Raw genomic sequence first — 14,291 nt, 5'->3', positions numbered from 1 at the left:
GGAGATTTTGCATTTACTTGTGCCAGAGATTAAAAATGTCATGGCAAAGCACAGTCTCAATCAACAGTTTTAATGAAATGTGATTATTCATAGCTTTTTGAAAATGTCATAAGTAGTTCCACTTCACATGCTAACATATGCTTTCTAAACCAATAGTGATGAATTATCTTGATTCTCAATTTCTTACAGTAAAGTTACAGGTTCCTGAGTAATGAAGGAAATGATATTTAGATATGGAGAATAGTACAAGTGTAAAGAAACCAATCATAAAATAAATGCAGATATCTATGATATCTTCAAATCTATTGTCCCAGGATTTTATCTGTACTGCTTTAACTAGTCTGATTTGAAAAATATCTGTGCTTTCAGTATGAAATGCTGTATAGATTTTAAGTGTAACAAATCTCCCTCCTTAAAAGTTACAACAAAATGAAACTGGCAAAAAATGCTGTATTAATGCATCCAAAATAAATGAAAGGTCTAAAGGGAAGGTGTGGTTGCTGCTGGCATTGGCATGAGTGACCTCAAGCTGTATGCCAGGGATGCCAAGCAATACTGCTTACACCATGCTCAGATTTTTATAAAACAAACTGTCATCTCTGAACTAAAGATTACTTCTGTCATCTGCTATATATAATAAAGGAGGGTGACAGCAGTCAGACTGTTACAGAATGATGAGCTGGGAGGGAGAAATGCTGCTGAAAATCACCTGTGTGGCACTGACACTTGAACTCTTTTTGTTTGAAAGACAGTTCTTCAGAGATGGAGACAAGTAGGTGGGAGGGACGTGGGGCTGTGTGGTCACTCCTGAAGAGCTCCATAATTCCACCTCCTGGGAGCTGAGGATGATGAATTAAATGTCACCAATTGCATGAAATACGCAGTCAGCAGTGCCAAAAAGAGCTGCTGAATGATCTAATCACTCCCAGGGGCCAAGGGAGCCTCAGCACCAACACACACCTGGAGGGGACCAAGCCGAGATCACCTATTGCTAAACGTGTAGGAGAGAGCACTGAATCTCTTACTTGGTCAAATGTTTTGCTGCACATTTCAGTAAGCATCAGCATTTCCAAGTTGCTGTGCTTGGACCAGGATTTTTTCTGGTTGCTGTACTTACAGAGCCATCTCCATGTGCTTCACCTCCACAGAAACTTCTTCCTTGTGGGATTGAAACTTGTTGTGTTTACGATGATGAAGCTGAAAGGCTTTTTTGTGTAACACAAATAACAAATATAGAACCAGCCTCAACAGCCTTTAGGGCAGTTGTGCTGTATCACAGTTATATTGTTTATATTAAAATCTCAGTGCTTGCTGCAGGGATAACATCCCAAAACAACTCTGTGGAAAAGATCTCTCCTCGTCTGTCTCATCACAGTAAATTGTAGTAAGAGAAGGTGTTTCTGTTTGAGGAAAAATTATCTTGCAAGCCCAAGGAAGGGATAAAACTGCACCACTAGCAATCATATAGCCTTCAATTAGATTTTCTAGGGAAAAAGTACAGGTGACAGTGCACTGGCATTTGGAGAGCAGGATTTTACACATACCAACTCATTATTCAGCACTGTTATAAAGCATGGACAGTTGCTGCTGGAAAGCTACAGGGAGAAAAACATCACTGATATTCAGGACGTTTATAAACAGTGTGACTACCTGCAGTTGATGCCCCCAGCCCCTGAGAATTACTCTCTATGTTTCAGCCTAATTAAATGCAAAGGTGTCTCTTTTATATTTTCATCACAGGCTCTGCTAAGAAGTCTTTTGACAACTACTGTGGTGTAAGGGTGAGATGTCTAGATGGTGGGAAAAGAGATATGTAAGCCCCAGTTACATAAGCCTTTAGAAAGGTTACATTTCATTGCTTTTCACATTTCATCCACTTCTTACTGTGGGAACACTGTACTATAGAAAAATCATTATGCAGATCAAGAAACATGAGCGTGTTGCTATCACAGGAGGAAAAATATAAATAATTAAATCTTGTGCTACCTCTTTCACAGACCTAATCTCATTAATATAAAGCAATTTTGGAGATGGAGAAGAGCCGATAGCAGCATTGGACTCGTGAGATATTTCTGTTTTCCATCCATCAGGCAGGTAATTGTGGGAGTTATGACTTTGTTAGGCAGAAATGTACAGCTCTAAAGAACCAGTAACTGAGCATGTCTGCTCAGCAGACAATGGAGCAGCATCCAGTAATTGAATACATCAATAAGCTTTCACATCTCGTATAACTTCAGTGCCCTGGACAGGATGGCATTAGACATAATCATATTTTGATCAGGAGAAAATAGAAGTTGGATGAAATAATATCAATTTTATTTACAGGGCAAAGAAGAAGCCATCCAGTCTGTGACAGAAAAATGATTTTTTTTTTATCTGGCTTTGATCTGGCTCTGGGCTTTGATTTGCTGGCAAATGGGTCTATAACTCATTTGCACCAGCTGCCAGGCTTTTTCAAAGCACAGAACATTAAGCAGAATCCTGCTTCGAGGAATAAATACACAATCAACATAATAAATGGTGACAAAATAGCCCTAGCTCATTCTTTACAGTTTTAAGTCACTACAGCCTAAATGAAACACCATAGATACTCAGCTCAAATAGTGCTCATTGATTTGTGAAACTTTGGGACCAAACAGCTTCTTGTGTGTAAAATGTTAGAATAAGACTTTAAGGGGGCTGATGGGGTTTGAGGGCATCTTTGTGTGAATTTTCTTTGCAACAACACTTGCAGTGTGTGGTTGGAGAGAAAAGATTGTGAAGGCCAGTGGGGAGGGCAGAAGAAGAGTTGTTTATGCAAGGGTGGAACAGGCCACTGCTCCCACTAGGGCTGGCAGCCTCCGTGCTCTGGTCAGGGCTGTCAAAGGAGACAGGCAGGGCAGGGTGGCACGGGGGGCACCAATAGCACCTGTGCTCAAGTGGGATTGGAGCTGGCATGGAGCAAGAGAAATGCCCTCTGCTTGCAGAAAGCCTGAGTGTTTTCTTCCTTGCACAAGGAAGGGCAGCAAAGCAGCACAGAATAAAATGCACAAATAGAAAAAAAAACTTTATGAACCAGCTCAGAGAAAGCCCTCACTCAGTACGTGTGTGTGTGTGTGTGTGGCTCGGCTTCACGAAGGAAGATTTGGGAAGGGCTGTCCCCACGTGCTCTGGGCTCAAAAACCAGTTTTCCTTACAAGATGCAGCTCTCCAGGGACTGAGGAGTTCAAAGCCTTCTGCAGTCACTGCACCCCAGACCAACAGGCAGTAAGCCCAGCTCCCCAGAGTGCCAGGCTTTGCCGGGGGGGCTCCAGACTGTGCTGAAACTAAGCGGTGGGGTTTGCAAGAGACAGTAGCTGAAAGATGGAATCAGGCAGATGCCAGGAAATGAGCACACTTTTAATTTGGGTTGGAATACCCCTGATAAAGAGCCTTCAAGAGAAACAGTGGAATTCTGTGGTTTCCAGTCAAGACAGAGCCAAAATGGTTTTATCCTAGGACAGGTTATGCCCTTAAATCAGAGCCTTTCTTTAAGCTCATAAGTAGGAATGCAAAGTGAAGCTTGATGGTCCATGTTACATTATCTGACCAGAGGAGCCTCTTAAAACATGGTTGTCTGCATTGAAGCATATTTAATCATGTAAACATAATATCATGATTATTTGTTCCTCTGCTTTAGAGCTACAATAATTGGACTGTATCCATTTTATCTCTTTTTACTCTCATCTCAGTTTAATTCTAGTCTGAGATGTGGATCATTATCCTATGGTACAGACTATTTTCCTTGGCAGATTCTAGGGAGAAAATAATTCAATTTTATGAGCAGTTTTGGATAGGCAGTGTAAGTTTCTGTGAAATCTTTTGCTCCGTTCTTGATTTTTTTTCAATGAGGAGCTTGCTTTGAAATAGTTGGTAAGAGAAAAATGAGGATTTAAATTTGTGAAAAATAAAGGAGATCCTTCTACACCAAATAAAAGTATTATTCAAGGGATGAATTTTTTTAACATGGTTAGTCCTCTTATTTCTATGAATTATGAGTTTGGTGGGTGACAAGCTCTGGAGGTGCAGATTGCTGTTCCTATACCTGGCTTGACCACTTCAGAGTAAACACTCACCCAGCATATAAAAGGCCTGAAAATGGAATGTAAGGCTCCTATGAGTTGCTGAATGGTTGGAGAATTAGTTTTTCAATTGAGATTTCTTGTCTCTTTTTGGCTAGATTGTGGCCTTCTGTTATATAAGAGGTGGAAAATGAAGTTTTTTGACACCCATTTAAAAGAAAATTACTCCAACTTGTTTTCCTGAAGCCTCAAAACAATGGCAAAACAAGAAAAACACTAAACTTCAGTGAGCACCAGCACAATTTGGGATAGCATCTTGAATACCGCCTTAAAATATTCATACAGATAAAATGCATTGGGTCCATTGAGATCAATGTGTCTGAGATGTAGCTCCAGCTGCTGGTGGGGGTTGCAATATAAGAATTATTCATTATAGCCCTAATCTGACATGTTCCTGCTTAGATCATAATGTATTGGTTACCACAGACTCCTGAGGTCCCATCAACAGAGGTGGTACCTCAAAACAATGAATCAGATTTTGCAAGCACAGTGTGAGTGGGTGATAAAAACCTGACTTTTGAGAGTCTTATTAGCAGGAGGGCATTTTAGCTGTGCATGCTCAAAAGCAGTGTGCTATCACACTAGGGTTTCTGGAGTCAAGTCATGACTCTTCTAAAATTTTGCTTTTATCAATAACATTTCTCTCAACATTGTATGCTCTCTTCTTGCATCTAAAACACAAAGATACAGTAAAATCATTGTTTCAGGTTTTCTACCTGTCAGGATATTCCTTCATCTCATTAATCTGTGCAACAGGTTAATTGCTTCAGAATGTCCTGGGGAAAAAAGGAAATGTCAGCTATGTTATCTTGTGCTGGGGAAGGGAGAGGTGCCTGGTGAGAGATGGATCACAGTGATTTCAGCAAAGACTTGTGCTCCCACAGTCCCCCTCACACTGCAGAGCACTGCTCTGAGTTTCCACAAATGGGAAAGGCTTGGAAGTCCCATGTCTTACCTGAAGCAAAATGTTTGTCTTTATTTTATGGATTCTTAAAAATAATCTGTAGCCACATGCAGTTGAGTTTGGAAAAAGGTGAAGGTCATTTGGGTAGTGTAAAGCAGCAAAGTGCTCTGTGCATGGTACTGGCTGCTGAGAGCACAAGCAATTGGTCATTTCAAAATGCCTCATCCAGGTGGAGTTTCTCCTCATTGCCACATTATAGAATCATAGAATCAGTTGGGTTGGAAAAGACCTCCAAGATCATCAAGTCCAACCCTTGGTCCAACTCCAGTCCCTTTACCATACCATGGCACTCAGTGCCATGTCCAATCTGTTTAAAAACCTCCAGGGATGGGGAATCCACCCCCTCTCTGGACAGACTAGTCCAATGCCTGAGCACTCTCTCTTATAAAGAATTTTTTTCTGCTCTCCAACTTCAGTTTCCCCTGGCAGAGCTTGAGCCCATCGTGCCCCCTTGTCCTATTGCTCAGTGCCTGGGAGAAGAGACCAACCCCCACCTGGCCAGAACTTCCCTTCAGGCAGTTCCAGACAGTGCTGAGGTCACCTCTGAGCCTCCTCTTCTCCAGGCTAAACACCCCCAGCTCCCTCAGCCTCTCCCCACAGCACTTCTGCTCCAGTCCCTTCTCCAGCCTTGTTGCTCTTCTCTGGCCCTGCTCTAGCCCCTCAATCTCTTTCCTGAACTGAGGGGCCCAGAACTGAACACAATACTCAAGGTGTGGCCTCACCAATGCAGCCAGAGTGGTGCTCCCCAAGGTGGAAATTCCCTCCAGATTTTGGGTTGTGAATTTGCAGCTGAGGGAACAGGTCCTGAAGACGCTGCCTCGTGCTCCCAAGGAGTGAATTCCCAGGTGTCCTTTTGGTCTGGGTATGACTGCAAATAACTGGAGTCTGAGGCCTGAACAGCGAGGGTGTCTGGCAGTGACCTCAAACAGATGATGTGGGATATCCTGTGAAAGGTCAGGAGTGGGATTTTGATGATCCTCATGAGTCCCTTCCAACTCATGATGTTCTGTGTTCTGCTTTTCTTTGAGTCATCAGCCAAGTCATACGCAGTGATCAGTGATTGTGACAGTCAGAAAAGTGTATGTCCAACCCAGAAGTCGTCTACAAAGAGTACCTTAGGGCTCACAAGAGCCAAGATTAAGTAACATCAACTTTAATAAAGCAAATAATCCCTGCAAAAAAAAACCCCTTTAAATAAACTTTTCTCTTTTGCATTTACATGTTTTTGATAAATAAGGGAAAAATTGAGATGTGTGGTTGCAGAGCTGGATTGTAGCTCAGATAATGACAATTTCTGACCATTTCTATCACTTAATGAACATGCTTTCTGAACTGACAGTTTATATGCTGAGTTTAAAATGGCTTGAAATTAAAATTTAAAATAGTACATTAGGCCAGGAAATAAATCTGAACAATGGTAATGGTCATACTGTATTGAAACTTTTTAAGAAATCACACAGCTGTGGACATAATTAATAGTTCTAATAGCTGCATTAATATATGTCCCATGGTAAATATTACCCCAATGTTTATTTTCTCACATCTCTAGTTATGTGTTTTATGAAGGCACAAGCATTTATTTGAGTTTCAGTTGGTTCAATACGTAAATCAGCACAACTTCTAAAATTCATTTTGGTTGGAATGATCATAATATGGCAGTTCAACGACCAGCTTTGCTTAGAGATTTATTCTCTTAGATTAGTTTCGTGTTACGGATTTCTCTGGAGTGGCTACAAATTTTTCCCAATGAAGTGAATAAACTTGAATGAACTGGGTGGGTTTTTAGTTTGATGGAGATTTTAATCTCATTTCTGTCTGCACTAGATGACACAAGTGCACTTAAAATACTGGTTCAATTTAGTCTACAAATGCTTTAGACTGGAGGATAATCTGTAATTAACTGAGTATTTTACTAACTTTCTACTTAATCAGTAGTTTAAAGGGCTCATTTTAGTAAACCAAGGAATGTAAGTATCCTTGTAAATAAAAATCCACTTGTAATGTTCTTCTAGCACTACCCTTATTACTCATTCCCACAATGGCTTTGTTTGAGGCTTCTTTTTTTTCATTTCATCATCTAGCAAAGTCATGATGGTATTTATCTTTGTTGACTGCAGAAAAGGAAAAAAAATCACAAAAATCCAGACTCTTTTAGGAGAAACTAGACTGAAAGACTATTTTGAAAGAACAGACCTTGAAGCTTTTTAAACCTCCTACAATTTGGAATTTTGAAAGACATTTCTACACATTCATTTATTTCTTTATTTATAGAAGTAACAAGCAAAAGGGGCAGGGGGTGTACTTGCTGGCAGGGAATGTTCTCTGGTCTCTATAGGCAAAGAGCACTAGGAAGTTGGTAAAATCAGGGGAAGATTTTCAAAGGAAATGTTGCTTAGGATTTTAGAAGCCATAGAAATCTTGAGGCTTTAGAACAGAAAAAAAATGTAGTTCTGTGCTTACCTGTTAATTATTTGTTGGAGAATTAAAAATAACCCCAAACTGAACTTAAAAGGAGTTGTATTTATAAACTTTCCTATTGCTCTGTAAGTGGTGCAATAAACTCTAGGCAATGAATGCAGTTCCCCTCATATTGCTAAAAGGTACTAATTAAATTCTATATATCATAGAATCATTAAAGTAGGAGAAGACTTCCAAGGTCATTGAGCAAGTTACCACCATGACCACCAAACTGAATTATGAAGTGTTGTGTCTACACATTTGTTTGGGTTTTTTAACACTTCCAGGAATAATGTATGTGCCACTTCATAGGGAAAAGTGATTTTCAGCTCCAGTGCAGTGTATGGATCTGCCTTTTGAGGCATCAACACTGAAACTTACCTGCAGTTCAGCTGCTGTTTATGCACTCAGCTGGGCATGCACACAGTTCAGAATTAAAGCCAGCACCTGTCTATTATTTTTAATTACATTTTTCCAGACCTGGAAGAGAAAAATAAAATATCCAACCATTTAGACCCTGATGTTCACTGTTTTGAATTAAAAATAACAATGCCACCTGTCCACAGTAGCAGAAAACATATGCTCAGGACAGTAGTGTGCAAACCAAGTGCTATGCAGCTCGTCTTCAGAAGTTGCTCCCATATGATTTATCTTCCTCTAATGAACATATAGCAAACATTGCCACAGAGTATGGTTTGGGTTCTCAGAAAAACATATTTGGTGTGAAAAATGCATCCTCCATACATAAGCAGTCCTCAAATTATTTCTGTGCATGTGGGTTGGGAAACGAAAAGTTGTCTTGTTTCTGTGGCTAAAAGTCTGTTTACTGGGATTTTAAACTTTGTCTCTTTCCATCAGTGGAAATAATTGGCAAGGATGTCTGGGAAGCCATGATTTCAGTCCTCTCCAAAATCCTTCTAAAGTGGTTCTCTTTTTTTTACCTCTTTACCCAGAGGCTTGGAGTAAAACACCTTTATTACATGCATGTGACTAGAAAACATCCAGATAACATCTGGCACGTGTGCTCTGGAGCAAAAAGGTAGGGTTCAGTTCCCACATGCACAGCAAGAGCATTTTGACCAGAGGTAAATCACTTCAGATATGTCTTTCTCCTTCACCAGCAATGGTGAAACCTTACAGAGAAACTGACTGTCCTGAAGGGCATTAGAAAAGTGTATCACTTTAAAAAATTAAACTCTTGCAGCATAAAGACTTTTTTTTTTTTTTGGTGTTTATTGTCCCGATTTGTGAGGCTGAGTAAAGAAAGGGCAAATGGCAAAAGGCAGTGATGGAAGAAGTAAAATAGCAAACAAAGCACATTACAAAAGAAGAGCCTGGATTGTCAGGTCTTAAAGACTGCACTAATTTAATTCCTTGTATAGCCATGAGTGCTTTGGGATTTAGGTACTGATGATAACATGATATTTAAAGTTTCTTTTTCTCTTGTTGCCATCAATAACAGATGTGTCCTTTGCAGTGATGCTCTGAGAAAGTATGTGTGTATTTGCAGAAGCATCCAGCCCCAAGAGACATCACTGAGCCTGGGAAAAGGGACTTTTCTGCTCTGAAAAATGGGGGATTGTGTTCATGTTGGTGGTGGTTAGTGAGGGTGGGCTGCAGGGGCAGCCTCTGGCTCTTGGTGAGTTGTGGCTCTGATGGTTGAAACTTGAATGGCTTCTTGCAGCAATGTAAGAAGGATATATATGATAGTAATCAACTGAGCTGCACTCCTAAAGATTGTTTTTCAACAACACTGAGAGTTTTTCCTTGCTAGTAAACAACAGTTCCACTGCCTGTCAGCCCCTGAAAAGTGTTGTTTTGATTAAGGAATGAAACCAAGAGTTTGCCTGGCAAATGTACTTGTATTCTGAATACTGATGCAACACACATTCCCAAATTCATGTTGTTTGATTAGTTAAGAAGTTGATGGGCATCCACAGCATGTGCAGGAATAATGTTGCATTGGGGAAGACATCTTAGTCTGATATTGGTCAAAGTACATCTTGAGTAGCAAATATTGAATCATAAGGTGTTATTCAAGCTTCAAAGCAAACACGAGCCAAGTTCATGCTTTATTCAGTTTCATAAATTACATTTTTTAAAATCCTGGTTAAGATTCTTATGGGTTTCCTTCCACTGCAGCTGGGGAAGAAGCTGAGTCCAGGTACACAGAGCTGTCACCACAGCTCAGTTCTAGTGCACTGATCTGCACAGTGTAATGGCATGATCTGAAGGGATTTCCCACTGCTGTATTTTACAGCCCAGTTGAAGTGCACACTAAGAAATTCATAAAGCATATGTCCACAATTACTATGAGGTTAATGGAAATTTCTCTGTAATGCAACAGAAATCCTCTCTATTATCCTTTACTTACTCTGCAGGGATGTTCTCTAGGTGTTAGTGTGTGTGAGCTAAGAGGAGACAGATTCAGTTTCTGTAGACATCAACTAATTCACTCTTATTTCCTCTTCCCCCCCCCCCCCCCCTTTTTCTTTTTTTCCCCCCTTTTTTCCTTTTTTTTTTTTTGGTTCCTCATGGGTTTTTCCAAGGGAAGAATTCTGAATTTGCAGTGTCCCTTGCTCCCTGCTGTCCCACTCCATCTACCTTTAGAGGGCTGGATGCACATAGTTTGTATTTCACTGAGTTTGTGAAGAGAAGTGTTTAAAGGCTTGGATCTGTCAACTTGTGCCTTCCTTCCAAACCAGAAAAAACCCAGCCCCAGATAGATGCCTTTTGTTGTGCATAATTGTATGATCTGTTTGACTGTGATGTTATTTGAGGCCAACTAACTCTCCCTTCTAAAATTTAACCCCAGAAAATGCCTCATGATACTGGACAAGTTATTTATGTTCTGCTTATGGCACAGACTTAAAGGATGCATGACTTCAATTGTCCTTGTTCGCCACCTGGGCTTTAGAAACCTGCCTGTACCACATGCTGGGAACCTGGGAGAAGGAACTGTAATCCCTTAATCCCGGATTAAGCATCCTCTGTATCTCTAGGATGACATCCCATGGTAGTGTTGCAGTTGTGAACTCTGTGATCTTACCCCTGAGGGACAACTTGGCACTGCCTGTTCATGCAATTGTTCAAAACTGCATTTAAATGTCTCTTTTCTGAAGCAGCCTGGTGTGTACTGGCAGACTCAAGAAATCCACTGACTGTGGCTTGCACAGCTTTCTGCATTTACAGTATATTTTGTGGAATTTACCTTCATCCCCTTGCCCCCAAGTATGAGCACCTGTAATTGTATTAAATAAAATATATATTGCAACAAAAGATTGGCTGGTGCAACAGAAATTGTTGTGATGCAAGGTGCTGTCACATTTTTCCTGTTCACCCTGTTGTGTACCCAAATGTCTTGGAGGTGATGCAAAAGGCTAAGAAGTTCAGGAGTGGATCTGGTGAGAAGTCACCTCTTTGGGTATGAATACCACAGTTGCCACAAGCCAGGATTTGTCAAAGAGGGGATACTACATAGAGGAAGAAAAAAAGATAATGTTTTTTAATTTCTCCCTAAAATCAACATAATGTAGCAGTGGTTTGTCCAGCTAGCAATTAAAAAAAGAAAAAATCCTAATAATACTTATTTTTGAAAGACAACTGTGAAAAGCTTTTATAAATTGGGGTTTTTGTGTGTTTAAGTTTTCCTGCCCTTCATGCCTCTCACAGTCGTATTTTCTGGTGCCTGAATCGATATTTTTCCAGTGATCAAGTGCTTCTGCTATGAAAAGGATTTTAGTACTGTTATGAAGCAGTCAATAAGCATGGCTGACCTTTCAAAACTCACAGGCCTTTCCTCCAGCCCCTTTGAAAAAGGGAATCTATACAATCTACTTGTGATTCTTCATAAGTGAGCTTTAAAAAGGGTATGTAAACAGCAGCAGAGACCTGGCCTTTGGCAGAGCCTCTTGTATCAGTGGACAGGTTTCATCTGAGAGTGGTGTGACTGTCCTGTGCAGGAGCTGACATCCCTTGGCAAAGGTGAGGAAAGTATGGCCAAGCCCTGCTCCTCTTGCTCCTAGACCCATGCTCCCTGTCCCAAACAACACTTTATTTTGAAAACTAGATTAGCTAAGCAGTTTTGAAAAAAAATCTCCTAATTTCTAAATATTCTGCTTTGATTGTTCCTGAAGGCTTCTTAAAGGAGTTTGGGGGATTTAAGTATTTCCTTTTATCCAGCCAGTTGTTGATGCCCCCACAGCAGCTGTAGGGAGTGGAATAAATGCCTGGGCTGACCTTCTTCAGGTCACATGGTCCCAGTGACAGCCCTGCCTGGATGCTTTTCCAATCCCCAGAAGCAGATGGGAGGAGGTGTTTGAAAAGCAGAGCAGAGCCAGGACCTGTGGAAGAAAGGAAAGAAAGGAGATGCTGCCTTTGGAAGTGGGACAGATCTGCAGGGGACAGACTATTTTGCCTCTGTGCCACTGGAGATGAAACAAGATGTAGCAAAATATATTCTTCCAAAAGGATAACTCCTTCCAGGCCACTGGCTCTTAACTGGTGGTTTGGCTCCAGTTGGACACACAAGCTTTATAGGACCAAATTTTGTTTCTGCTGGGCAAATGGGCAGCAAGCACGAAGGATTATCACTGCCCAGTGGAAAAAATAAGAGTAGCATTTCTGATCATGCTTCCAAATTCCCCCAGTAGCTCTTGGACTGTCTTCCTTCTGCAGCAGCATTTCCACTGCCCCTGGTCCCAGACCAAGGCTTTCATTTTGTGCCTCCTCCTGTCTGGAGCCTTGGCTTTGCCATAGGTTTGTAGCCTCATCACCTAAATATTTTCTATTTATTAAGTGGTTCACATGCAAATGCGTGCTAAGAGAAGGGCTGGGAGAGAGCACTGGCCATAGGCTGCTGGAGAACATAAACCTTTTTTTGTGGCAGCAGGAACACCCACAGCCTTCCAAGCAAAGAGAGCAAAGTTATAAAGAGGCTCCTGTCTTAACAAAGCTTTGAAGGCTTCTCTTCATATCCTTCACCCTCCATGCTTCTGCCTTGCTTTGAGATATGAATAATTCTTTATCATGGACAACAGCTATGTTTTCTGAGAAAAACATTTTGTGATGTCTGCCTCTTCCAGAAATAGCACATTTCTGCAAGGGGTCTTGCATAAATAAGGATGTTTTTTTCCTTGCCAGTGAAATGCCGATTTACTGATGCTGAAAGCATCATGCTTGAAAACAGCTTATTTCAGTAATATTTCACAGTGGCAGGTACACAAGTAAAAGGGAATCATCACATTAGACATTAGCAGTAGGTATTTTATTGCTTATGCCTCCTGTAAAATCAGACTCATGTTTTGCTCAGCACAGAAGAGGCATCTCCTTGCAGAGTATATTGATTAATGGTCTGCTAGGCTGCCATTTACTCGTGGCAACTTCAGTGCTGCTGTATTGGCTGAATTTGCTTTTGGGATATAATTAAAGAGAAAATAAAATATTACTCAAGACATTACTGAAACTATGGCATTTTCCACACTCTCCTTTCAAAGCTGTGATAATTAATGGATGCCTCATTATTAGATTATTATGAAAGATGGACTGGGGTCCAAATTGCAACTAAACCTACAGTATTGCCAACTAACTCACTAGACCAATGGTTCATAAACCAGCTGTTTAATTATCCTAACGTGACGGATAATAAATATATGTGTGTGGCTCATACTATCAAAGGTGATAACACAAACATGTTTTTTTTGGAAGAGAGGAATATTTTTTGGTCAGTTTTTCTAAAAAAGTTATCTCTTCTGCTTGATTTTGTGCAAGTTTCTGGGTATCATACTATGAACTTAAATGGGAGATATGTTTCCAAGGCATATTCAGAAATAAGTTATTTGCATTCAAACTCAATACATTTATTTTTCTGCCACTATTCTGTAAGTTCACGTCAAAACTTTATATCTGATTTACCTGTATAAATCTCTGAAAAGCAGAATTGCAAGAGTCAGGAAAGGCATCTTTAAAGGGCTTCCTATGGTGACTGTTGCTAAGGAAACCTTCATATTGCGCCAGGTTTTGCAGTGCCGGTAGCATCTGAAATACACAGCTGAATCTCATATATTCAGATTCAAATTAAGGGTGACAGGTAAGGGGGTACAAGTCATAGTGTGTCCCAGTTATGGAGAAATAACAGATAGGAGCTGGATGCAAAAAATACCCAGGGATTGATGATTTGAGATCCTAGATGCTCTGTGCTTTGGAGATTTTCAGTTTCTGAGCAGAGGCAAACTGCCGGAGTGTACAGATGATGTATTGACCTAGACAGGAGTGACTAGCTAGGGGTCATATCAACATCTGGGTACAAAGGGAGTTTAAGTGCAGATTAGTGCATGTTATTAATTAATGTTATAGCAGAATTATGCAAGAGAACTGCAGAAAGTTCCTAAAGTGGGGCAATTTGCACAGATGCTGCTAGAGATGTGATGTGTTTTGGCCAAGGGCAGCCATTTGGTACCTGATTTGGTCTGTCTTTCCCTCTTCTCCCATTTATCTGCTTATCTTAGATGCATACATTGAGCAGGAGAGGGGGTTAAAGAGATACCCTCATTTTACACACAGCTCGTGGTGGCTGCTCCTCCTTCCCCTCTAAGCAGCACTTTTCCCATGGGTTTTCATGGCTGGCTGCTGGGCCAGCTCCAGGGCTGTGGTGCCACTGGGCACCCACCCGAATACAGAGCATCCCATCTCAGCTGCTCCAAAGACAGAAAACGTTTGAAATAGGGAATTTGAGTTAAACTTCTATTTCTGTTGGCCTCCTGCATCCTTCT

The 14,291-nt window shown here is 40.8% G+C and overlaps 1 long non-coding RNA gene across 3 annotated transcripts in view; it reads left to right on the top strand.

The window, feature by feature from the left end:
* The window catches only part of LOC139679563 (uncharacterized), a 114,573-nt gene that overhangs the window by 39,469 nt on the left and 60,813 nt on the right, over positions 1-14,291 (top strand). The window contains exon 3 of one of the 3 annotated variants that reach the window (XR_011699210.1): positions 1,998-2,094. The exons of the other annotated variants lie outside the window; for them this stretch is intronic. This is a non-coding gene — a long non-coding RNA (uncharacterized lncRNA). The remainder of the gene's footprint in view (positions 1-1,997; positions 2,095-14,291) is intronic. 3 annotated transcript variants of the gene reach the window in all.

Source organism: Pithys albifrons, chromosome 16, assembly GCF_047495875.1.
Source record: "Pithys albifrons albifrons isolate INPA30051 chromosome 16, PitAlb_v1, whole genome shotgun sequence".
NCBI classification, from domain to species: domain Eukaryota; kingdom Metazoa; phylum Chordata; class Aves; order Passeriformes; family Thamnophilidae; genus Pithys; species Pithys albifrons.
This window is presented reverse-complemented; position numbering and strand designations above follow the sequence as displayed.